Genomic DNA, 26,882 nt, shown 5'->3' with positions numbered 1-26,882 from the left:
CCTAGCACTCTGAGAGGCTGAGGTGGGAGGATGGCTGGAGGTCAGGAGTTCGAGACCAGCCTGAGCAAGAGCGAGACTCCGTCTCTACTAAAAATAGAAAAAAATTATCTGGACAACTAAAAGTATATATATATATAAAAAAAAATTAACCGGGCATGGTGGTGCATGCCTATAGTCCCAGCTACTTGGGAGGCTGAGGCAGGATCGCTTGAACCCAGGAGTCTGAGGTGCTGTGAGCTAGGCTGACGCCACGGCACTCTAGCCCTGGCAACAGAGTGAGACTCTGTCTCAAAAAAAAAAAAAAAAAAGAGTTGGAGCCTAGAGGCTGGATCCAGGGAAGGAGTGTTCTGTGTGTGGGGGGTGGAGGAAAGGGCTCCACATGAGAGGGCAAGGTGGGTAAGGCTGAGCTTACTCCAGGGTCTGGCCCCTTGGGTGGGGCGAGGGGAGTGACAGCCGACTCAGCAGAGACCCTGACTCAGCCTGTGCTTTGGCTGTGAAGGGGGAGGGCCCCCATGGAGTTTTAATTCAGAGTGTTTATACACTTCCTCCAAAACTGCTACTTAATTATTTGCTGGCCTGATTTCAAGGACACTGAACTAATTGATTTAAATTGAGAAAATTGGGGACAAATGAAACATTTAAAAATTCTCATCTCTCTTCTCCAGTTTGTAATTTGGAGGCAAGAAGTGAATTTAATGCAGAATATAAACATTTAATTAACAGTTTAAGTTTCTTACTAAAACAATAAGTTTGCTTTGAAGCCCACATTTCTTTTTTGAGAAAAAGAACTAATTCACTTTTAAGTTTAAAATAATTGATAAATAAGATTCTATTTATTAATTTAAATGAAATAAAGCACATGCTTTACTTAAGTGGGGGTTGTATTGTGGCAAAACTGTTCACAAATCTTCACAGTCGATTGAATTTCAGATGGTTCCCCCCCTGGTGTCTTCTCTTAGGTACACTTTAGGTCCAGAGATAATAGATCCGATGATGTCTTTTATTATTAAATAGATATTTCCGGGCTAATATACCACTAATCCTAACCATTGTATATTCCTAGTTTTCTCTCTCTCTCTAAGTCTTGGAAAGGTTTTGGCTAAAATCAATAAAATTCCAACTCTTTTGGCAGAATTTCAGTTTTCACAGTTACTTCTTTTTGTCTTTTATTCTCTCTCTCTCTCTCTCCACCTGTGTGTGTATGTGTGTGTGTGTGTGTGTGTGTGTTTGTACACATGTGTATTTAGTTTGCATTTGTTTATAGTCACTGTATTTTAAGGCTGCATTCTCACGAAAAATCTGTGTTATGAGCTCACCACTTGGTATTCCTCAGAGGTGGTGTTATATAATGGAAATTTCATATGTGTATAACCAGACAGATGGTGGTTTAAATTCTAGCTCCAGCACATTCAAACCACATAAGATTGGCAAGTTACTTAACCTCTCCGAGCCTTGGTTTACTGCTCTATAAAATGGGTCTAATCATTATTTACCTAATGGGATAGTTATGAGAATTCACGATATAATGTGAATTATATTTTTTACTGGGTGCTAAAAGCACCTAGTAAAATGCCTCCATGAGTGGAAGTTACTACTGTTCCCCTTTTTGTTAGAGGATTACAGGAGGGACATGAAGTAATGGGAATTATAAAAACTAGGGAAAGGGAACATGAGAGTAGACTTCTGAGAAATAAAGGGGGGGAGAGTGCAAATGAAAAGTCACAGAGGTAAGCAAATATTTTTATTACTTTAAATTACTTTAAATTTTCTAAATATTGCTCTTACTGTCCTCACTGGATGACAAAGGAGGCCATTTACCTAGGATAATTTAATTTGGTCTCTATGATTTTTCCTCATGAGTTCTTTCACTCTAGTTTGTAGAATATTTGAGAAATCATTGGTCTGGCTCACTGTCTTCAAGAAGTTGAATGTCATTTGAACATGTGGCTGTCTCTTCTCCTCCAAAAAGTTTTTGAGGATGGTGTTAAAGGTTTTGCTGCATAACAAATCACCATACAACTTAATGGCTTAAAACAACCACCATTTATTTAACTCACAGTTCTATGGGCCAGCAATTTGGTCTGAGCTCAGATGGACAGCTCTTCTGCTGGTCTCAGCTGGGTCCACTCATGAGTCTGTGGTCAGTTGCTGCTTAGCTGGGCAGCTCTGCTTCTAGGGGATGGAATCAGCTCAGGGGACGGAGGAAGGGAGTGGTGGGGGCTGGACCTCAGGTCTCTCCTCATGCAGCAGACTAGCCCTGGCTTGTTCAGATGGCGGCTCAGGGTTCCCAGAGGGAGACTGGATGTGCCAAGAACTCTCGAGGCCCAGTTTCAGAACTTGGACAGTGTCACTTCCAACACATTCCGTTGGCCAAAGCAACTCAAAAGGCCATTTCAGAATCAAAGAGCAGAGAAATAGAGACTACCTTTTAATGGGAGGACCTGCCAAGTATTGGGGCATTTTTGCAATCCTCCTTAGATGGGGACGCTGTAGTCTTCATTAACAAGTCAACTCTGATCCCTTGGAGTCAATATATTCTTTCTCAAGTCTATTGTAGTAACTTCTGCTTTAATTTTAGTTGTTCCCCCCCACCGCCGCCCATGCCACAACTTGGCATTCTGAAGACCGAAAAGAGGTACTTAAGTTCTTACGTCCCTTGTACTGCAGCCAGATCTCAAGTTTGTAAAGTGCTGGCGCCAGAGGATTGAGCCTGACCCCACTGGACCTTTCTTGGATGTCATGTCTGACCAGACCCACTCACCCGTGTCTGAGCAGTGTCCAGGCAGAGTCGGGAGGCGTCAGCTGCGTGGCCCTGGTTTAAGAGCAGCTTAGTCATTGTCTTTGATGTAGAAAGTGTGACAAGGGAAAGAGCCTCCCCCTAGTCCAGTGGATCTCTTGGACCATTTAAACATTGCTTTGTAGCAAACGCTGCAGATAAGTGAGTTCCTCAAGTACAGTTATTTGAAACTCTTTTCATCCATCAGACGATCTCAAGCTGCTTGGTTTGTTTGAAGTTGCCAAGGACTTATTTTCTGATCATTTTGAGGGAATAGACATTCCAATTATTTTCCTGAGACAATAGATTTAGGATCTGTGGTTTACCTCTGAATCCCAGACTAAATGGGGTTTGTTTTTCACATGAATTTCATCTCAGATTTCTATCTTGGGTTGGCCCATCAAGTCTGTTACCCATAGCCCTGGCCTTGTATGCCTTGTGCAACGTGAACTTTCTGCATTGCCTTCTGGCCTGTAAACTCAACTCTGTTCCCACTGAGGCCTGACCCCAGGGGATTGCATGAGCCAGGAAGGAAGGAGAGGAGTCCAGGCTGCCTGTTCCCCTCAGTGACCATGAGTATAGGGATGACCTGGCCTTTGGAAAAACTAGAAAGTGACTTGATTCAGCCTAACAGCTCCTCAGGACTTCAGTGGGCAGGGCCTAGAACAAAATGCACCAGAGAGGATGTTTGTGCCTTCCGGGAAGAGGTCCTACACTGCAGCCATTGGGACTAAACAGCCTTTCACCCTATGATGCAACAAACATTTGTAAGAGCTCATCTGAAGTATTTGTGCTTATTGATCAATTAGTAGCTTGACAGAGGAAAGAGGTAAAGGTCTCTGCATTTACCACTCTCCTTACGCACCAAGTCATCTTTCTTACAGGTGTGTTCTTTGAAGAAACTTGGGAGGCAGGTAAATTGAATGGAGGGAGTAGGAATTATTTGGGTTACTGAAATATTCTTCACTTTCTAAAAATGAAGACGAATCATTCATCTTCTCTCAAGGGTTCTTTACTGGTTGAGGGACTGGCCTGGTTGTTTAAGTTGCAGTTGCTGTATTTTTTTTCTAGGGGAAAGTGTTCTGGGCCACATGAAGATTTTGGCAGCTCTGTGGATAGTCAGGTTGCCACACAGAGGCAGGTAAAGCAAGAGGGTCATGACATTCATGGATTTATCAAGAATTTGTTCGGCTTCTGCCACATCTAGGCACTGTAGATCCTGTAGTCCTTGAAGAGGGGGAAATAGGTAAAAATGCACCAAGTAAGTGATAAATGTGGTAAGAGAAGCAAATGTAAGAGTTTTGGGTGTACTTTGGGTGCATAGTGGAATGATTTCCTGGGTGAGTGGAAGAAGGTTGGGTCATGAAGCAGGAGTTTTCCTACATCCTGCTAGACCAGACTGGGGGCTGTGTGGAGTGGAGAGGCAGGAAGAAGCCAAGACAAAACATTTTGAGAATTTTAATGTACATTGGGGGAAAGTTGATTAAATCCACACACACTGCTTTTAGAGAGACCTCTGTTTGACAAAATGAAATGCTGTTAACTCTAAAAGCAGCTCTTCAACACTGAGTTAATTGAATTTGGCCACTTTCCTGTAAGCAGCAGATCCCTTTTTCAGAAAAAGGTGAACAGATTCATCTAGCTCTGTGGGGAATGTTGTTTCACCTGTTTGAATGGTCTTTTTAGGTGAAGCCTTGTGTAATGTCAGCAATCACAAATCTTTGCCCAACTCAAAGGGTTCAGAACCTGAATTGTGAAATACAAATTAAAATTAAGTAACTATCTTCAATGCAAGGAACAGGATTCTAATAGGTAAAAATAAAAAAAATCATTGTTATTTTGTGCTGTTTCAGTATGGTGTATCTGGGCTGTGACTTCTCAAAAAATATTTGACATGGCACTCGGTGTGCCAGGGCCGGGAAGATGGGAAGCGTAGAGTGAAATGGCAGTTTGCAAGGGTCTGAGGTGGACTTGAGAGCTTTTGTGAATAAGAGAGAGCTCAGGGTTGATTGAGAGGAAATTGACTTTGAAATTAATTCTATTACTGGCAGCCAGCACCGGGGAGGAAATCTGAATGATACTGTCCACAGCTAACACGGAGGAACGATTTTCTTCTGACAAGAGTGGTTGGTAGTTGGAGTTTAAGCCAGACACTGACCTGAGATGGTCTCTAAAGTAAATTGACTAAGCAATTATATGAAAAATGTTCTATAATGCAAATGTTCAATTATGCTGAAATTTGACTCTAGTAGTTACAGCTTATTCACTTTCCATGATTACTGCCTTTTAATTTTATTCCACTTGTAAGCAGGAAACAACTGTTTATAAATAATCATAAGGCCTTTTGGGTCTTCTCTGATTCGAAGTCTTACATTCCTGAGGCGAACTGACTGTTTCATGTCGCCACCAAATACCTGGTACCTATTAGCATACCTGGCAGCAAAATCTGAGTCTTGAAATCAAGTGTCCTGGTTAGTGTTTTAAGCATCCAATTAGAAGTGATTTCAAGTGAATTGAAAGGCATCCAGTGAGAATAGAGAAATTTTACTCCCAGCAGGGAAGGCTGGGAGTTGAATGTGCCCAGTGATTGTCCCTCTGTACCCTGGGGTAAGTTATTTTATCTTTCCGAGCTTTAGTTTCTACCCTTGCAAAAAGGAGATGAGGATGATTGGACCTGCCTTGTTGGGGAAGGGTTCTAGTTTTATCGGTAACATTTCAGCTCTTTTTTGAAAGTCCGAGGCCAAAATAGCAGATTTACATTTTAAAAGTCTGGGTGATAGATTTTAGGGGTGTCTGGTAAATTATTTACTGAATTACTCTTTATTTCAAATTGTTTTCTAATTGGAACAAAATTTTAATCACAAATTAGAAGTGAAAGTGCCAAGTGTCCTCAAAGAGTGTTTTCGAACCTGGCATTTATCTTTGGCTTTCGGGGCTACAGGGAAGATGAGTGCGGTGGCAGTGCTGAAGAACTCGTCGTAAAACTGCCATTGTCACATGCTCCTTATCCCGCAGTGCTTCGCAAACCAGGATGCGACTAGCTTTGATCCATCAGGCCTTGGTGCTTGTTCCTTAAAGAACATGTCTGTGAACAGGCTTTTTCTATGCCTGTTTAGTGGGTTCTTACTCTTTGAAGATGGAAATGCGCAAGGATTTCTGGAGGTTTCTAATGATGGAGCGGTAGTGTATCTAGCGCCACTTAGAAAAGGCTGGCCTGCTGAGGGTTAGGGGTCAGGAGAGTGACTGATTTATCATGGCCATCGATTGTTTACTTTTAAATGCATGTTAAAATGGTGGAAGAATGGTGTTTCTACCCGTGGCTCTGTCCGAGGAACTTTTGAGTTTTCTTTTATGTTACATAAGAATCAAGACCCCCAGCAGCTTGTGCAGGGTAGGGACACTCCCACCCTGGCTGGTGGCAGTCTTAGAGCAGGGAGATCCTGCAGCAGGGTGACCAGGAGTGCTCAGTGACTACGTCTGTGCTCAGGCAGTATCTGCCATCTTCTTTCTATTCCTTTGTAGGCTGAAAAATTGTCCCAGTTTGTCTGGAACTGAGGCGTGTCCCGGGCCACAGGACTTTCAGTGCTGCAACCAGGAAAGTCTGGGGTGAACTGGGGTAGCTGGTCTCCCTACCTGCTAGCCTCCTTGACTTCCTCTTCTCTGTCTTGCAGTCTCTCTCATGCCCAAACAATACAGTGAGCATTCCAAACTCCTTTGTTCACTGTCACGGGTAGACTTTACACGTGGTGGACCTGGAGAGCTTGGTAAAACAAAACGATCTGTTTTTAAAGATAAAGGTGGTTCTTGGGTAGTTTGGATTTAAGATGAGCTGCCTTTGTAGAGCTTAAGTATGAGCTGCCTGTGATGCTCCCAGTGATTTCTTTGTAGTCCTTTTCCTTTTGCTGAAAGTTCTCTGAAGATAGAAAGCCTTGGCTATTGCAATTAGAACAGGGAGCCAACAGCCTGGTTCCATTTCTTCCAAAAGGTTAGTTCTCTGCTGTTCGTGCCTGCAAGTGCAGGAGTATTTGTAAGCTGTGCATTATGTCCCTGGAATTACTAGTCTTTTCTTTTCAGGAAAAATATTATGTGATTGGAGCAAAATGTAAGTAAGTACTAAAATCCTACACTTTCGTCCCCAGTGATCATTAAATGCTATGAGTCATTTCACAACTTCGGTTGTGACTTTAGTTATCCTTCATGTACAAGCAGAACAGGTACAACCTGTATCTCACAGTCAAAGCCCTGAAATTTAGTTACATTTGTGGAACTTCGAAATCCCACATAGAAGTGCATTTGTTGCGGGGGGGCCTCTTGAGATTTTGCTCTTGTCTCCAGGGAGAGTGACAGGATTTCTCTCTCCCTACTGGTCATCCGGACAGTGGCTTTTATTCTCCCAGGCTTGCAGCTCACAAACCCCTGTGTCTTTTTCCTTCTGGTGAAGTGACATGACTGTGTGATCTTACTGGGCTGTGTGATCTTACCCGGCTGTGTGAAAAACCCATGATGACGTTTTTCCCTTCCCAATTCCTCTTTGTTTGACTACCTGTAAAAGTGTCCCTCTTTCGCTTGGTTATCTACCTGCTAGCTGTTTATAAACTAGTTTGCGTCAAGCAGTTGCCTAGAAACCATCATGAAAATAGGATTAGGTCAAGCATTTTTCCTATATTACAGCTGCTTTCTCATTAAGGCTTGGCATTAGGAATAGCTCGCATAGACCCCTTCACGACCTTAAAACACGTGCACTCGAAACAAGGATTTTTCAACAGAGATGAAATGATTTCTCCACAGTCACATTCTGAGGTGGTCACCACCAACTCAGATCTCCCCTCCTCCACCACCCCACACACCCCTCCTGTTTGGGAGAGGCATGTGTTGGGGATTGCTGGCTCTTTTTAAAGAACGTTAACATAAACCAACAGCAAATCTCAGAAACTATTGTTCATCCACCAGTTCCTTGGCCTCAGCCAGACTGGAGAGTGTGTAGAGAGACGTTAAAAGGCGGTGTCAGTGACTGGGGCTGAACAAGGAGGAACAGTTAATCAGATAAGCAACAAGCAGGTTTTCAGCAAAACACCACCAGGAGCTAATCCCACTGTAAATCAACTGCAGTGACTTGGAAGGAACAAACTCTCCAACCTGAACCCTGATTTTTCCCAGGAGATGAATCAGGATAATGTCAAGAGACATCAAGAAATAGACACTAAAGTGTCTTACTAAATGATTGACATATTCTGAAACTCCTTCTGGAATAAGATAGGTAAATAAATGAATATGCCTGAATTTGGGGTCAGTGGAGAAAGAGGAATCAGGAAAACTTGAGAGTCAGTAAGTCAGCAAATATTTACTGAGCACTTCCTGCATGCCAGGCTGCCCCTGCAGGTGGGGTGGGGTGGGGTGGCCACCAAACATTGAGCAAGACAGATAGTCCCTGTATATTCCAGTGGGGTATGGGGAGGAGGAGTCAGATGATAAGAACTGGAGCAGGTAGGTATGAATAAGCTAATTTCAGATAATGGCAAATACAATGAAGATGATAAAACAGGGTTGGTGGCTACAGTTGGAGGCAGGTGATATTTGAGTTGAGGGGCTGAGAATCTGAGGGTGTGGGAGGAATATCCTCTCAGCAGTGGTGAGGTCGGGAAGGAGGCTGAGTATATCGTAGAGATAGTTAATAGAAATCCAAACACAAAGAGAACCTTCAATGTTGTTAGATGATAAATCAGGTCCATATTAGGAAGATCATGTCCAAGTTTCTCAGAAAAGTGAATCAAACCTCACCAGTCCTCCAGATGGTTTTAATTATCTTTTTGGGGGGGATGCCTAAGAGGGTATTAGTCATAAACTTGACAATAACGACATCTAGATTTTCCCAGAGATATGAATGGATGGGAGTTACTTTGCATTTGAAATTTTATTTTTAAACTATGAAAATAACATCACCAAAGTTAGAGGAACAAGAAAAGAAAAATTTCCTATGTTCCAACTATCCTAACAGTACTCTTATGTATTTTGTGTATTTTTTCTCAGTCTTTTTCATGTATATGATTTTAGGCAGTTAATATTTAGCCCTTTAAATGCATGATAGGCATTTTGTCCTACTTCCTCAAGCCTATCTATCATACTTGCAAATTTTAATGACTAAGTACAATCAATTCTTGTTATTTGCAGTGGTTATATTCTATTAAGTCACTGCAGACACCAAATCAGCGAATACTGAACCATTGCTCCTAGGGGAAATACAGGGTTAGGTTCCTGAAAGCCTCTGATGACATTTTCACCACTAATCAATACATAATCTTCTTTTCTGTGTGTTTCTGTTTAAAGACACCGTGTTTAATATATATTGCTGATTTATGAACATTGAGCTACAGACAAGAGTGCTGTAACCCATGCTTGAGCAAAGTTTTTCTAACTTATGGATTTTTTCCATGAAGCACATCACAGCCTTCTTGCACTTAGGGACACTAGACAGCACTTGATGCTTGGGGGACATTTTAAACAACAAAATCACTAACAAAAAGCACAGAGGTGTGAAAAACATGGCACTGAATAAGCCATGAAAAGGACACTTGTTTACAGTATGAGCGCAGGAACAAGAAGGCAGAGGACCCTCTGGTTCAGCCTTTGCTGGGAAAGTGCACATCTGGTGACTCGAATTTTTTGCTGCTCTGTGCAGATTCCTAAATGACCGTGAAAGCACCACAAGCATTGGTTTTGGGGTTGCAGATAAATTTTAGCAAGTAGATGAATCCACAAATGTGGAATCTATGAATAATGAGTATCATGATATTATTCTATTGATGGGCTATATCATGATTAACTGAATCCGAAATGGCTCACCTTAGAAGTGTACACAGACATACTTCTACTCTGGTGTTTGTCGAGCCTTTGTAATTCCTCCTCACTCCCCACCCCAAACAAACCAAATCCTCAAACAGCACTACTGTGGAGTAGCTCAGCAGCATGGCGTAGGCGGGAAACAGTCCTCTGTGTCTCACTGGGGGTAATGGTACTAGTAATAATGCTACCTTACATTTATGAGGGGCTTCAGCGTTTGTGAACTTCTTTGATGTGCTCTGATTTTCCCAGAGAAAGACACAAATGTGAATTGATGGTAATCATACCTGACCTCATCTGAACTACCAGGCGTTTTGTCCTTCACAGAAGCCCAGAAAGTCCTTGATCCTTTCTTTGACCAGTGCCTGCTTGGTGAGAATAGACATCCCATTGCAGAACGCAGCACCCCTCATGTGACCCATGAACGCTTGACAATATCCACCCACATTTTCCCCATTGAAGATGAAGAAGCGCATGGTATAGTGGAAAGAGTGTAGCTTTTGCAGTCAGAGGAACTGATTTTGATTTCCTGGCTCCACTCCTTCCTCAGCTGTGCAGCTTTGGGCAAGTTATAGAACTCTCTGGGCTTATATTTTCTCACTGATAAAATGGGGATAATAGTGACCTAACGCATGTCTATTGTGAAGATTTAATAAAATAATGTATTTAGCCACTTCTCTCAGTATACTTCTGATAAGACCTCTGTTGACAAGGAGCTTATCGATGGAGCCTTAGAGTAAATCAATGAATAATCTTGACAGTGACCTTTGTTTCCCAGCAACCAGCAACTCTGCTTGGAGATGATCACTCAATAGCATCATTCTCAAATAACCAGTGTGTATTGGCTTTGGTATCAGTGACTGAGCTAATGTCATTATTTGCCTTTATTCTTCCCAAACACATTATTTTTTCCTGGTGTGAGAAATGCACATGTTCCAAAGTAAACATTAATGAAGTGTCCCTTGGGTTTTTTTTTTCCATCTTTATTGGGGTGTTGACAAGCTTTGTATACCTGTTAGCTGCCGAATAAAGTGGCGGAAGAGGCTTACTGAATGTCACAGGTCAAATAAATGGGGTGTGGGAAGAGGCTGGAGCAACACTGGGGCTCATTGTATTTATGGAGAAAATGAAATACAAAGAAGTGACTTGCGCAGAAAGATCCCAAAAGTAGATAAGGCATTCCTAAGCTTTTGAATTACTGGGGTGAAGAAATAGAACGATCCTCTTTCTCCTGACAATTTTGCAATTAAATGAGCATATGTGGGTCCTTTATAAAATGTTTTTTGAGATGCAGCTTGCACCTAACAATGACACAGTTTCCAGCATGTTCTTTTTAAAAATTTTGTGTGGAGTTAGCAGGGGAAGCCCGACTGCCAGAGTGCTCTTGTAAGTTCATTGTAAACCTCGCAATGGCAGGGATGATGGGGTCAGCAGTCTGAATGCTAAACTCCAGGTCCAAGTGGCTATCTCTTTTTGAACTTTGATAGCTGGTATCTGCCTGAGAGAAAACGATATTTGTCTGTGTTGGCTTGGCCTTCGAGATTGCCCTGAGACCAGTGACCTCTGGACCCTGATGTGAGCTCTAGACTTCTCCACTAGGTAGAGGAATGCCTTCGTGTATAACGTGTTGGGTGGGGACTTTTCCCCATTCTTGTGTGAATGTCCAGTTATATTTGTGATGACTCATATGGTGTGAGTTGGTTAACACACAGTCGTCCTTACGCATAGGACAGAGTCATAAAACTGACTGTCCAGCCCTCAGCCATCCTGCTGGTTTTCATCCTTGTCACTAAAACTCGTCTGAATGGCCAGTTGCTCTTTGTTATGCAGGTCCTAGAACAAAGACAATTAAAACCTATCTGATGTGCCTTCTAGGAGCTTGCGGTCTAAGACAGATATAGGGATAGGGATAGTCAGTTTATTTTCATGAGGCTGTTTTTTTTTTTTTTTTTTGTAATATGCTAATGCTGATGTTGTGGCTTCCATAGGAAGACTTAAACAGGGAATTCTTGTATTGAGCCCAGACTACTTTTGAATAGACACTCTTAAAGGTTAATACTTGCCTTGGCTAAGGTGAATCAGTATCCTGTTTCCTTCTGTTACTTGCGGTGAGTATCTGCAAGTAAGCAAGCAATCTGGTTGTGAGCAGTCTAGTAGGGAGATGGAACTTAGACATTGAAATTCTAATAAATTTGTTTTATTCCAACTTTACAGAATTGGAAAGTTGGAGGAAATAGAGAAGCTGCAGGTAAGTTTTGGTCCCTGCCATGATGTTTCTCTGGCTACTAGCGAGATGAAGCTCAGGTGCAAGCTGAGAAAAATACTTTGATCATGAACTGAATTTTGGCATAATGTGGTATAAGCCTCAATAATAAAGGAGTGAGCCTGTTTGAGGTAGTCCTAGTAGGCCTTGAGCTGTAGGACAGCATCTCTGCATCTCCAGAATTTGGCACAGTTGCCTGACACATAGAGAATTCTTAATACAGCTTAGCTGGATTGAAGCCAGAGTAGTCAGGGAGCAAGGGTAAGACACAAGAGCAGAGAACCCTGAAGACAGTGAATAAAGTCAAAGTGTTGTCTTGTAAGGTTCCCAGCTTTAGGCCTAGGAGAGGAGTTGCCGAGGTCAGGTAGAGAAGTACCTTATTCATGCCGGGAGCCAGAAACAGAGCGGGGGGGGGGGGACCTGCTGGGGTGCCGCAGAGTGGAAGGGCCTGAGGCTCCAGGACCAGCCAGGGAGCTGACTTAAATGCCAGTGGGGCCAGAGGGAAACTGGCACAGCTGTAAGCCTCCTGCAGAGGCTGGGCAGAGGAAGGAAGCGGTTGTGGAGATGAATATTCCAGAAGCAACACCAGCCAAGCGAGGCTGTGACTAGTCTTTAGTTAAGTTAGAGCAAGAAATGTCTCTTATGTAAATGTGTCTACTTAGTGCATTTCAAAAATTCCTCCTCCTTCCTCCTCTCAGTTTTCTTGTAAAAGTTTCTTTGAAAAAAAAAAACCAACTTGGTCTTGGCTAGACCACCTGGGGGAAAAAAAAGATTTACCTAAACCTAGGCCAGGACAGAACAACTGGTCTGGGAGGTCTGGGAGGCCAGACATGAAGTTGCAGCTGCCATCTTAGCCTGACTTCTCAGAGGCTGTGAGCGGAGGGAGGGAGGCAGATACCAGGTTCAAGGCACCGGGGTGGAGAGACCCAGAGAGCCCAGGGAAGCCAGGGCAGGGCCACACTCCCCCTTCTGAGGCTGACGGAAAGGCTCACAGATTCTCCAAGTCTCACATTTGTCTTTAGAATACATTTCTTCTCTACATAAACATCCTCAGACAGTTGACACAAGGAAGTGAGAGTACAGGTGAGGGAGTGGCCAGAGATGTGCCTATCAGTGGGTATATTAGTTTTCTGTCACTATGTGTGTTAATCAGCTTGGGCTGCTGTAAAAAATACCACAAACTGGGTAGCTTAAGGAATGGAAATTTATTTCTCATGGTTCTGGAGGCTGGAAGTCCGAGATCAGGGTGCCAGCACAGTAGGGTTCTGGTGAGGGCTCTCTACCTGGCTTGTAGACAGCTGGCTTCTTGCTGTGTCCTCACATGGTACAGAGAGAGAGGGAAAGGGAGAGAGTTAGGGCGAGAGAGAGTTCAGAAAGAAAGAGAGAAAGCTTTCTGGTTTCTTCTTATAAGGGCACTAATCCCATCATGAGATTCCCCACCCCTCGTGACCTCATCTAAACCTAATTATCTCCCCAGGGCCCCATCTCCAAATACCATCACATTTCTGGTAGGGCTTCGACACATGAATTCAGCAATTCAGTCCATAGCTCCAGATAACAACTTACGACAATCATAGTGGCTTAAAACAACATTTATGATCTCACATTTTCCATGGGGCAGGAGTCTAGGTGCTGCCTAGCTGGGTCCGTGCTTAGGGGCTCACCAATCTGCAGTGAGGTATCAGCTGGGGCAGCAGTCTTGTTTGAGGCTGGAGGTCCTCTTTCAGGCCACGCAGTTGTAGGCAGAATTCTGTTTTTTGCATCTGTATAACTAAAGGGGGCTTGCTTCTTCCAGGTTAGCAGGAAGAAAATTTTTCTGATTTCTAGATCTTCTTTTTAAGGGATAACCTGAGTAGGTCAGACCTATTCAGGATAATCTCCCCTTTAATACACTCAGAGTCAACTGAATTGGGACCTTAATACATCTGCAAAATTGCCTTCACCGTAACATAAGCCAGCACTCACTGGAGCACCACCTACCATGTTCATGTGTTGCACAGGCCACGCTCAGGGAAAGGGGTGATTCAGGGCTTGGGGGTCACCTTAGACTTCAGCCTGCTACAGTGGGCAAGAGAGAGTGTGTGGCCAGTGCTTGTCTGTTCTTTCTATAAAAGCGGAGGGATTTAGCAGACTGTAATTCAGAGGAGGGTACCTTTGGAGAGTACGACCAAAAGTATTATTTTAGGTATTTGTGGCTGGTGGCCTCAAGTCTTGAGAGACCAGATACTACTGCTAAATACAATCTAAAGGTAAAGCTTAACTGTAGCAGCTATGGGTGGAAATTTGGATTTACAAAGGAAAAAGAGTTATCGATAGGGCAATTCATCGGAGATGTTTCAGAGCCTGCCCTGGTGAGGAGGGGTGAAGAAAGAAGGCTCATTTCAAGGGTTTGGGAATCTCTTGCATCCAGGGTTCCCCAGTAGAGCTGCTTGTGAAAATAAACCCTCTGCATTCACCTGCAGGTAGCTGTACTTGTTGGAGAAAGGCTCAGTTCTTGTAAGTCCTACTTGCTCTCAACACGAGGGGCAAAATTAGAGAGGAGATTTCTGTCTATGCAACATTTAAAGTGTCAGAGGAAAAAAAAAAATCTGTGATTTGGGATATTATTGCCCTGCAAAGTGGTCTTTTAAGCTTGAGTCTGTCAATGGGTTATTTTTTAAAACAGACACAAAATATAGAATATCCATTTTCAGGGCAGAAAATATTATCTCTAGTTAGTTGTCCTCATTGTTCTTTGTTCCCTGAGGCATATTTAAACCAGATCCCACCTAATTCGATTAAATGGAGTCTGTTTTTTAAAAACAAATGCTTCCCCCCCCCCCCCGTTATAAACTATAGGTTTTCATTGTAGAAAATACAGATAAGAATTTTAAAAATACCTGTTACACTGTGCAGAAGTATATGTATGTCTCTTTCTCTTTTTTCTTTTTTTTAAATATTGAACGCTTTGTGAATTTGCGCATCATCCATGGGCAGGGGCCATACTAATCTTCTCTGTATTGTTCCAATTTTAGTATATGTGCTGCCGAAGTGAGCAATATATCTGTCTTTATATCTGTTTATACATTTCTACATTCTGTCATGTATAGATAATTTTCTACTTTATAATTAAAAGTTATAAATTACAAATTAGATTGTAAATTATAAATTTGTAAGAAATATATAAATGCATTGCCATATATGAATATATACCAAAATGTATATAAATATATAAAGACAATTATAAATTAGAGAATTCAGTTTTTGCAGTATTTTTTTTATTAAGATATATATTGTAGACATTTTTATATATTAACAAACAGCTTTCTACAATGGCAGTTTTAACAGTCACTTAGATGCACTTTATTTCAACACTCTTAATACGGGCTACTTTAAATTTCACATAGATCAGTGGATAGCGATTCAGGGTTATCCACCATGGATGAGTAAGCTAAGCTGTTCTTCGTGATTGCAATCCTGTTGTCTTCACCCAATGCATGGATATGTATTAAAGAATATTGATACAGCGCTTGCTGCCTGCAAAGGTAAAACTGGTGCTTTAGGTTTACTTTTTCTCTGGTCGGTTCCCAAGGCTACATGCAGAGTTTTTAAATACCTCTTTTGTGAGCTAGAAGCCCTAATAAACAAACCACTTTGTTGAGACTGGGAGTATTAGCACTGGCACGATTTCCTAACTTTACTGCGCGTTGCAGACATCACGAGGCAGCGAGGTGGTCCAGCTGCACCTTAGTTCTACACACAGATTCTGTGTACAGCTTTGTGAATTGCTGTTTTTCTTTCCCTTTCCCTTCTAAATGGGCTGCTAGTAGCAAAAATCTGTTTAAACAAAGGTGTGCAAAGGATCAGTTGAAAGCTCAAACTTGAAGAGTCCAGTTAGAGGTTTAACCTATTAGAAGCCTGAGCTTTGCGAATGTGAAGACTATTAGGATTAATGGGGAATGGGGCACTTGGATATTGGTGGGTGGTTAGGCAGTGGCGGCAATACAATTCCATGGCAGAGACAGTCATCAAGAGAGACTTTTTACACAGTGCTGAATTTCACGTGAATAATGAAAACAGACCCATGGAAAGAACCCAAATTAACATATCAATCCCTTGTGATCCAGCCGAGTCTACATTTTGAAAGCACTTGTCCGGCTTCAGGAAATATATGGTGGCATTTGTGGTTGTCCTCATGATGGGGAGGGGGCTGCTATTAGCATTTAGTGCCCAGGGGCCTGGAGCGTGCTGGGCAATCCTGATCAATGAAGAGCCATCTCACCTAAAATATCAACACGTCTGGTGGAGCATCTCTAACCCTGCGGAACTTTTGGTTTCTTCTGAGGAATGTGGCAGAAAACATGAGATTATGGCCTTGAATCTTTCTGGGGCTTCCTAGAAATTGTCTTGTTCCGTTTCTCATAGAGGTTCTGTGTAGCTAAGGCTAGAAGGATGTCGGTCCATGGCGAGGGATTTGGGTCGGGGAAAGGAGGTTAGTTAGCGCTTTTTGAGTCTGATATTTCTCTCTGTCTATACTTGGCCCGTACAAGTTGAGTCATTTTTTTCTGATAAAAGCCTGTCTGGTTGTTTGTCTCAAAGACCAGCTGTTGAAAGGGTGGAAATCATCCAGTATTGCCCAGCTGTGAGCTCAGCCATCCTCAGGGGAATGAATTCTTTGCCAAAAGAGTCTCTGAAAAGGCCAGAGAGGGGGAGTTGCAGGGAACACTGACTCAGGCTTAAGATTTGTTTTCAGGCTGTTTTATTCCCCTAGGTGTAAGTGGAAGCAGGGGCCACCTACATCACAGCTGGTCTCAGAATGTCAGAGCTGCAGGGAGTCTGGGGGACCATCTGGTCCTATTCTTTTTATATTTCACATTCTGAGAAAAGAGACCCAGAGAGGTTCATTGACTTGCCTGAGGTCACAGAATCAGGTAGTGACAAAACTGAGTCTAAAACCTAAGCCTTTTGATTCCAAAGCATTCTTCCTACTACACCAGTAGCTACCCCTTTGATTCCTTATATTATTTATTTATAAAATTTTGCTGATTTACTTTCTAAAATATTTCCCCCCCCACCCCCCACCGGAGCATTGCATCATTATTACGGGCAAAGTTTATATACTTTCTGAGACCATTGGCTTTGCGGGTAACAGAAAAGAATCTTTTATGACCAAAAGGCAAATGCTTCCTACTCATGATGCAATAAGCAGCTACCCACCGTTGTTCTATCATGAAAAAAATTCAGAAGCATTGCTCTATTTTTTGAGGGGAAAATGCTCAATTAAGCTGTTTGGTAACAAGTTTTAACATATGGTTGTTGCATGTGTTTTGCAGTGGCATTCTGCAGAATCTCTCTGTTTGCTTGTTCTCATAACAACCTGCTGAGATCACTAGATTCCATTTATGTTCTTTCTTAGAAAGAGAATATTATGGCCTCTTTTTTCCTCCTTCCTTAGACATTCTTCAACTCTATTAAGGTCTGACCGAGAGGAATGGCAGCACTGTAACTAGATGACAGTGGTCTGCCCGAGGGCAAAAGCACTTACAGGCATACCTGTAGGAGTACCTGGACCCCACTTCCAGAGAAAGACTTGAGAACCTGAAAATATCCATCTGTTGGAAACGATTTGGCTGGCAACTGCTTAGGATCGGGATAAAGAATCTTTGAGCATATCCAGGATGTTTTCTCAACCAAACTGCTCTAGTTTGCTTCCTCTCTGTTGGTGCCCTCTCATGGATTCTCGGTTGCCTGGTGGGTAATGATCTCATTCTTCGTACTGTTTTACTTTGGGTCTTCTGGGCCTTTTTTGTCAGCAATGCCACCACAGCAGAACTTGGTAATTCAGTCTAGCTCTAACTGTAATATTTCCTTCATAAAAGTTTGGGTGAAAGGTTTGCATAAAAATTATAATTGCTGGTTCAAACAAAAGGGCACTGAAGAAACATGGATGTGATCAAAGTGTTGTTGATAATCAATGGAGGAATCACAGGGAATAAGAGAGATGCTTTGAGGCTGGAGATATGGGCCCTATTTTCTGAATGGGAAAAGGAAGATTTATCAATTAGGAATTAATGAACTGAACATTGAGCCCCTTAGTAAGCAAATGGGCAAACTAGAATCTAGTATGAGTTCAGTAAGAAAAAATGGTATTCATTAAGCCTGATCATTTTGTATGGTGTTGATAGACTGATAGATAAGAGAAAGGCTTAATAATTTGTCACAATTTTAGCAAAGCATGTAATACAAACAACAATAAAATAGCTAACATTTAAGTAAGTTCTTACTTTGTTAAAGGAATGATTCTAAGTGAATAGACAAACATAAATTCTGCTTCTTTTTGGGGGTCATGGTAGGGGTTTAATGTATTCTACCTTCAGCTTCTTCATTTACAATGATAAAGCTTGTCTTTCTGATCTCTCTTAGTCTAGAATTGCGACTGGAGTTAATGGCTTGTCTGCAAGCTAGCAGTATGGGGTAACAGGGAACCAACTGGTGGCTCTTCACTTCCAGCCACTTCAAGATACTCTGGCCCATGCAGGCTGTTAAGCTCTTGGGTTCTAGTATCATTTGGAGATAGAAGAGGGTTCATCACCTTAGCTGGTTGAGTTTTGTGAGAGGAAGGAACACGCAGGAGCAGACAGCCGACGGCTGCTGCCCTCCCAGTGACTGCCATCGCTACCTGCCTAGCCAAGGTGGAGGTAAGAAGGAACCATGTGGATGACTTGTGAATTAGTTTTTCAAGTTTATAGCCCACACATGGCTTTCTCAGGCAATGTTCACTTACCACAGCACCATGTTATATCTGGATTAGACTATTGATGAATTCCTTTTGTCTTCACTATAATTTTGAAGGCCGGATTGTATTTCTAATTTTCAAATGGAGTCTACAGCATGAATGATTTGACCAAGGTTACTGCTAGGAATTACAGAGCTGATTTAGAATATATGTCTTCTGACTCACAAGTCCAGTACATAAAACACTGCCTCCAATGGCTACGATCCCTTGGTATGTTTCAGCATGCCTCATTCCAGAGAGGTGGGGCATACATGTGAGGTCTGACAGAGCTAGAGCCAAAGTGGCTGGAAGCCAGCACCTGGCTGAGTCTCCCAGCTTGATGACCTCTGGGATTCCTGTTACTCTTATCTGGGGTGAAGGGGCACCTCCTGGCAGTGAGTCACTCCTTGTGCATTTAAACAAGACAGATAGTGCTTTGTGCTTCTGAAGCACTTCCCCTTGTCCCCAGTGTGGCCCTCTAGGCATGAGATTATCTCAGTAATGCTTATGACGTTATTTCACTCATAAATAAATTATAAGTTTCTAGGAAGCATGCCTGCCATTTGTTTTTTTCCTGCAAACTTCATGACTCCTTTAGTTTTTCACACCTGATGTCTTTGGCATTGGATCTTGATGGAGAGGCAGAATTGTTCCTTTGCAAAATGCATGTCCTATTCAGAGAATTCTATGGGATTAGCCTGTGCAACCCTCTTCAGTCACCTGCTTAGTGATCCTTATGTCTGGTCACTGCTTCTCTTGGTACAGAGGCTGTAGTGTAAAGAGTTCATCCCTGAACTCTTTGATTTCATGTACCATTTTGGACCTCAATTTCCTCAAATTAGAAAGACCAGGTTGACCCAGATGATGTCCAACGTTTCTTCAGGCTTCGCTAATCTATGATTTGGAGCCTGCTGTCATAATCCAAATGTTTTCTGAAGTGGCAAAATAGTAGATTTTGTTCTTTTAGGGTAGGACCCAAGAGAGCAGGAAGAATGAGTATCTTAGCTTGTGCCTTCACTGAAGGATATGAGGAAGTGCCGTGGGTATTCCCTAGCGGAGGAAAGACTGAAATATTGATAATGGAAAGTGTGTGCTGGGGGAGAGGGAATGGGGCTGCTTTCTGTTTAAGAGAGTGGAAGGAACCAGAGGGAAGATGCTTATGGCCACAGAGAGGGCAGGAGATCCAATAAGACGATCCTGACCAAAAAAACCCTCCAAATTTATTTATATAGTGAGAATGTAAAAGGGTTGAAAACTGCAAATTGAAGGATAAAAGATAGAAGGAGAGGTGTCAACAAGGAATAAAACACCAGTTAGGAAGAGACTGTAGAGGTTTAACTGTATGAGTAAGAAATCTAAATCTATTTTAACTCTAACTGTGGGGAGTTTGGACTTGGATTGAGTTACATGGGAGGCTCTTAAGTGTGGAAGGGTTAAAAGCAGATGTTTTCTTGGCCTTGGCATGTAGGATAGACCAGGTAGAAAGTTCTGCTTGGACACCTGTCCAAGGGTGTGGAGGTCCAGTGTGGAAGTCCAGTGTGGAAATCCAGTCTGAACTTGGAGATAAAAGTGGAGAAAGGGGAGAGGGAAGAAGATGGCTGCTGCTGTCAGCACCCCAGGTCTCTGTAGCTCCTCACCGTGGATGGAGAGAACAGAATCACAGGTCCTGTGCTGCCTCAGCCTCAAGTGGTTGACTCCATCGTGATTTTGACGGGCTTTCGAAAAGACAGGCTTTCAAAGACTCGGTGGATAGTTTGAGTTTCTCGCAAGAAATCAAAGAGAACTCCTCCATCTGATAGGAATATTTCTGGAATAGCTCTGCCAGCTCTAAAAGGATCCTAAGAATTTCCTCCATTAATGTGAGCAGATTGCCCTGCTCTCAGGCCCAAGTTAAAATTCACAACGTTATTATTTTTTTTTTTTAACAATTAGGAATCTGAGCTCTGAGTTCTTTGTGTTAGTGGATTGGGAGGCAGCAGGGGCTGTACTAAAAGTACATGGGAGGGAGAGTGGAAAACAGAGGTCCTGCTCTACTCCACACTGCTCCACAAGCCCCACCCTTGGGATAATTCTTAATCTTGCGACAATCAATCTTGCCACGATCAGATACAGTAATGGCATGGAAGTATTTTGTCATATGTAAAGCACTGTGCATTGAACATGGAAGGTGATATTATTGTATTTTCTTATTATTACTTTTATTCCTATGAGTATGCATTGGATACCTTTGGGCCATGGAAAGAGAGACCCTACCAGGCTAGAGGGCAGTTTGTTCAGAGAGATCTAGGAAGTGCATTTTGGGAGCATTTGCAGTAATATATGTAAACAAGTCTAGAAGTAGACAGATTGAACTTTTTTGTGCTTGCTAACTCTAAGTCTCTCAGCTCTCCTCTGCCAGTAGGAGCCACCTCTGAGGCATTTCTCCTGTCATCTCATTAACTGATTTATTTGTATTATGAGTAGATATTCTTAAAATGAAACAATGGACTTTTTTCACATCACATTCTAAGAAGAACTGTTATAGGCCATTTGGAATTGGATTGTATTTTGAGAAGGTGCATCACTACTTGTTTTAATGATGAAAATTGTGTTGTTTAAAATGAATTAGTATGGGTGCATGACCCTTGAAGCAAATATTATATGTAAAAATTCATGTTTACGTATTAAGTATATTAGGGGTGACTTTTAAAAATAGACTTTATTTTTTAGAGCAGTTTGTGGTTCACAGCAAAACTGAACAACAGGTACAAAGATTTCCCATATAACCACTGCCCCTACACATTCATAGCCTCCCCCATTATCAACATCTCCCATCAGAGTAGTCTGTTTGTTACAGTTGATGAACCTGCATTGACACATCATTATCAGTCAAAGGCCATAGCTTACAAGAGGGTTCACTGTGGGTGTTGGACCTTCTATAGGTTTGGACAAATGTATAATGACATGTATCCACCATTACAGTATCATATACAGAATAGTTTCACTGCCTTAAAAATTCTCTGTGCTCCACCTGTTCATTTCTCCTTCTCCTAGGGCGACTCTTTTTACAAAAAATCAAATACACCCTACCAATGGATTTATAATAGGTTTCCTTTAAATAGCATCCCTTAATGCCTTTATAATTTGATTAATCTATTTCACTTACTTCTTTTATAAAAAAAAAGGTAAATCTGGATACTACCAAAGTATATTTGTTTTGTCACATGACCCTTTAAAAACAATTTCTGTTACTACTTGTGAAATTTCAGGAAATCAAATGTCACTTCAAAACAAAACCCCCAAAACAACTCCCCAACCCCCAAACCTCTGGTGTAATAAAAACAGATCCAAGGCTCAGCCCCAATTTTTTTTCATTTAGAAAATATGTAATATACTGAAATTTTTGTGCCAGAAAAGAATTGTGTACCCTTGAAATTTCAGTATAATCGGGTTTGACTTATGAGCCATTTTTTTTTCCTTGCGGGTTTGACAAGGTCACCTTTTTCCTCCTGGTTGGCATCTGGCCCTTTTCTGTGTGTCGTGTGCAGGGTCCTTGTGTAAGAGCCACTCAGGCCTAAGGTGCTCTGTCCTTGAAGGTGGCTCCCTGGGAAGCAGACCCCTTCTCTCCCTGCATGGGGAGGGCGGAGGGCGCCCAGTGGCTGCCCAGAGCCCAGGGCAGCTCCTCCCTTCCTGAGTAACACAGCAGACCCTGTGTTTGCTGGAGGGAAGCCCTGGTTTCTGAAGGGAATTTGAGGTGTGTCCTCTAAATGATTTCACGTGGGGACTGTCAGTTTACCCCCACCACACACCCTACTTCTGTGACTCCAGTCTTTGGGGCATCCTGTGCTCTAGGCAAGGCTCCTGGCCATGAGTTTCAAGTACAAAGGCTTCTTCCTCTGCCTGCCTGAGAGCGATCCTTTCAGCCAGAGGCAGCAAAGGCCTCGGGTTCCCAGCGGGCAGGACTAGAGAATAGGCTGGCTGACGCTTGCTGCCAGCAGAGGGTTCTGCTTTCTGAGCCCCATTACCTGCTGGGCCACCGCTTCACTGCCCTCGGGCAGGGGTTACAGTGGCAAATCTAAACAAACCCATGAAGCAGAACAGGGTGTTTTCTCTCCTCCTTTTCCCAAGTTGAAAAGCTTTTGTAGCTCTATTTTACATTGCCTATAACATTTTAGAAAATGATAGGGTATTATAGCCGGAAAGGTTGTTAGCAATGACCTATAAACATTCTTGTGTTATTACTACTTTCTTTGCCGGCAGTGTTTAACCCTGAGTCCAGGGAATCCCCCTCCCATCTGCGGACAGAATCAGGGGCGGGGGCGGGGGCGGGGGGGGGAGGGGCTCCTGAAATCTCTGGCTGCATCTGTGTGTATCTGGCTGTGGGCATTGCTCGAGCAGGATGGTCTAGAGTATTCATTAGATTCCCAAAAGGGTCCAACGAATCAAGAAAAGTATGACAAACTACTGTCCAAGTCTAAAGCATATTCCATCACCCCCAACACACACACACACACACACACACACACACACACACGAGTTGGAGTGACTGCCAGTGACGTGCAGGACTGGAACCAGGACCTGGGTCCTTACCAGGTCTAGTCCCACACTCTTCTGTTAAACTGTGCACAAAAGGGGCCCTTTTGGCCAATGAGGGGATGGCAAAACTGCTGTAGTCCATGCTCTATGAGCACTTTGGACGATGGGGCACAGGACATACTTTTGGGATAACCCATTTTGCACCTCAGGACAGTCCTCTCTTTGCAAGACCTACCTTTGTTCATCTTCCTGCCCATCTCTCACCCAGCACAGCCTTGCTCAGAGGAGCTGCTCACTGCGTTTGTTCAATGTGTGAACCTCAGTGGAGAACATGGGAAGGAAGACAGCTTAGTAGCTTTATGTAGCTGGTTATTTGAACTCAAGAATTGTGACTCCTTCATTTTCCTCCCACCTTATTCCCCTTTCCTTACCCCCATGACCTCAGATCCTGGGGCAATTCTTAGCAGCAGGAGGTGGCCCCAATCAGAAACCACTCCATCCTTGCAAGCTATTTGGACAATTTGTTAGTGACCTGCAAACTCCGTGCTTTCAAGCCATGGTAATATTTTTTAATAAAATAAGTAATTCTTGTAAGGATAAACATTTCTACTAATTTACCTGATTTGTAAATTTGGGTGTACATGTTAAACATTTAGTGGCACTTATTTATAACTGTTGAGATGCTCAGCTTTAATTCAGCTTTATCTTCTATTTTGCTAGGATGTTATAGAATGATAATAGATCCAAACGAGATAGTTGTTCAATGTATATGATCTGTGATCTGGGCTAGGCTCAGAGGGGGTGGGTAGAAAGGCTTACATCTGGGTCATAGAGTTTATGAGGCCTAATGATAAAATATTTAAGTAAGTTGACGATGAAGGAAACAACAGAGAAAAGTAAAAACATGTCAAATTAAGAGATACTTATTCAAGGGGCTTTAGTTGTTCAGAGTAGTGAAAGATCAATTCAAGCTGTGTCCGTCTAGGATGGCTTTACTGAGAAATACATTTGTCTTGTCTCAGATAGTTTCCTGATGGGTAAAGAGGAACGAAAGAATATTCTAGGAAGAACATTGTGAGAAGCTGGTGTGCAAATAGAAAATGGCAACATTTTATTGTTTTAATGATGTTAGGGTTTTTTGTTGTTGTTTGTTTTTTAACAGAGCTTTTTAAAAGATTGCTGTGCCAGAGAAGTATTAGGTGCATTACATGCATTATTTAGTTTAATCCTCACATCCCAAGGCCAATACTATCATTAACCTCACTTTACAGAGTGAAGAAAACAAAGTTTGGAGCATGAAAGTATCTTGCTCAGGCTTGCACGGCTGGGAGTCAGATTCGAATTCAGGGCTGTCTGGCTCCAAAGCTGTTAATATGTTGCCACAACATCACACTGAGACCATTAGGATTGGAATAAAAGTGTCACATATAAGAATAAAAGGAGACAAGACTTTATAGGGTGGTTGGAGGATATTAAATGCAGGAGAATGGACAGACAAGAACTTGACACAAATTCTCAAGGGAAGTTGCCAAGTGTCTTCACTGAGTTGGCTGAAGAATATCCTGTGGTGAGGGAGGGGTTTAACCCTGCCAGGAAGTTTCTTCCAACACAGAGATTCTGGGATGTTACTTTGAACCTTTGGCAGAAACATACATTAAAGGCAAGTGAATATCTTCATCCTTATTGCTGATGTGCCACAGAAAATGATACCGAAAGCCTTTCTATCTGACAAATCCCTGGCATGTTTCTACAGTTTCAATGCAGAAGACTGCATTGAAATGTGTTCAAGGTGGATGATGGCCTGTCAGTCTGTGTTTGTCTAGCTTCAAAGGCGACGAAAATGAGGCAGCACACTGTAGTAGAGAGTTCACGGGGTTTGGGACCAGTTGGACTTGGGATAGAATCTCAGTTTCACCTTTTATCAGCTGTGCAACTCTTGGAAAAATACCTAACTATTCTGAGCTCCAGTTTTCTCATCCATAAATGGGGATGTGTCTATCTTATAGGCAATCACCCCGCTCATTTTCTGAAAATCTAATATGTCAAGGACTTAGTCCATCAGACCACCCTAGCACCTAATCCTATCAACATTATCATCAGTGATCACCATCATCATGGTTTTATACTTGTTAGAACCTCTCTGTGCAGTTGGATTGTGAGACTCAAATACTTCTTTCCCAGGAGAAAAAATGTAGGAAAGTTCAGTCACTTTGAAATAAGAGGACCCTGGTTCAAGGTCTCTCAGCAGGTGACAGAGATCTTGGACAATGTGTTTAAAGCCAACATCACGGGATTATTGTGAGCATTAAGTGAGGAAAAGGCTATGAAAAGTACTTTGTAAGCTTATAAAGCTTGATTAAAATATTAGGCAGAATGGTATTATAAAATGTTATTATGCCATTGTCTTTGAAAGAATTAAGCTAAAATTCCCTAACCCTTGGGTTCACATGAGTAGTACTTTCCTAAACTGTCTGCAGGATCCAGAAAGCTCCCTCTTGGAGGCTCACTCTGCTCCTTTCTTTGGTTTTTGGCCTTCAGGACCACATTCCCCTTTGTAACTGGCTGGCATGTATGATGGGCCCATTCTGGCCTGATCCCTGCACCAGCAGTGGGAGGTTGACCTGTCTGCTGTGCCTTGGAGCCAACAGCTGCCAAGGAGAGCCAGATGGAACTAACTTGCTGGGCTGAGTCATAGCATCTGGTTGGGACTGGTTGGGCATATCTTTGCCATCAAAAGTGTCTCCCTGGACCTTCTGAGTGCTCTCCACTTTGCTAAGTTCCTAGGTGTGTGTGTGTGTGTGTGTGTGTGTGTGTGTATGTATGTATGTGTGGTTAGGCACAGTTGGACTTCCGAATAGGATCCTTTTCCAGAAGGAAAGTTATGATAATGCACTTGATAACAACTGTGAATTCTTCAAAACTGCCTATCATTAGGGCTAAATTGTTTGGTAACATGATAATTACTACATAATCCAAAGTACAGGGAGTTCATGGAAGGTTAACAGAGCTAGAGAGTTTATTGTTGCTTATCCAGGGGATGCTTATGAAAACATTCATTAGTGCTGCTCAGGAGAAAGAAAACGGAGTGTCAGCAGAGTGGGCCAACCTGGACAACCTCCATGGGAAAGCACAGGCCATCAAAGAGAGCCTTGCCTAGGATAGAATGGGATTCGAGAGCTTCAGTGAGCCGGCGCAGCTGGCCAGAGTTGACTTTGTAGTTCACAACAGAACTGTGGCTTGGAGATGCAGGGACTGTGAGCTTCGCTCTTGCGTTTGCATTTTACATTTTCTGTTATTTATTTCTCCTTTTGTTATCCTAATTTTGGTCTTGAAAGGAACTCTGTCAAATAGTTGCAGAATATCACCATCAGGCAACCAGTAGATTTGTCCTTGGGGAGCTACTTAGGGAATCAGGCGCTGACTTCAGGTTATCGTATAATCAGGAAATCTGGTTCTAATCTTAGCCTTGCTGCTGTTCTGCTCCTTGCTGCCAAGTGTGGTGCGTGGACCAGCAGCATTACCTGGGAGCTGGTTAGAAATGCAGAATCTTGGGCCCCACTTAGACCTGTGAATCAGAATCAGAATCTATATCTTAAAATGCGCAGGTAATTTCATATGCACATACAAGTTTGAGAAGCACTGGCCTGTGGTAAGCTCTGGGAAGGCATGGGCTATTTCCATTTTCTTATTTATTATTTTTTATCCCCAGTGCCTATCTAAAGTCTAGCATGTGGTAG

General features: G+C 42.5%; 1 protein-coding gene and 1 non-coding gene across 2 annotated transcripts in view; one reads left to right on the top strand and one right to left on the bottom strand.

The window, feature by feature from the left end:
• The window catches only part of CREB3L2 (cAMP responsive element binding protein 3 like 2), a 114,342-nt gene that overhangs the window by 39,295 nt on the left and 48,165 nt on the right, over positions 1-26,882 (top strand). The window lies entirely within an intron of this gene.
• Positions 14,808-14,914, bottom strand: LOC138377672 (U6 spliceosomal RNA). The gene has a single exon (XR_011231837.1). It is a non-coding gene; the product is annotated as a U6 spliceosomal RNA (small nuclear RNA).

This window comes from Eulemur rufifrons, chromosome 29 (genome assembly GCF_041146395.1).
Source record: "Eulemur rufifrons isolate Redbay chromosome 29, OSU_ERuf_1, whole genome shotgun sequence".
Classification (NCBI taxonomy): Eukaryota; Metazoa; Chordata; class Mammalia; order Primates; family Lemuridae; genus Eulemur; species Eulemur rufifrons.
The sequence above is the reverse complement of the archived record's forward strand: the minus strand, read 5'-3'. Positions and strand labels throughout refer to the sequence as shown.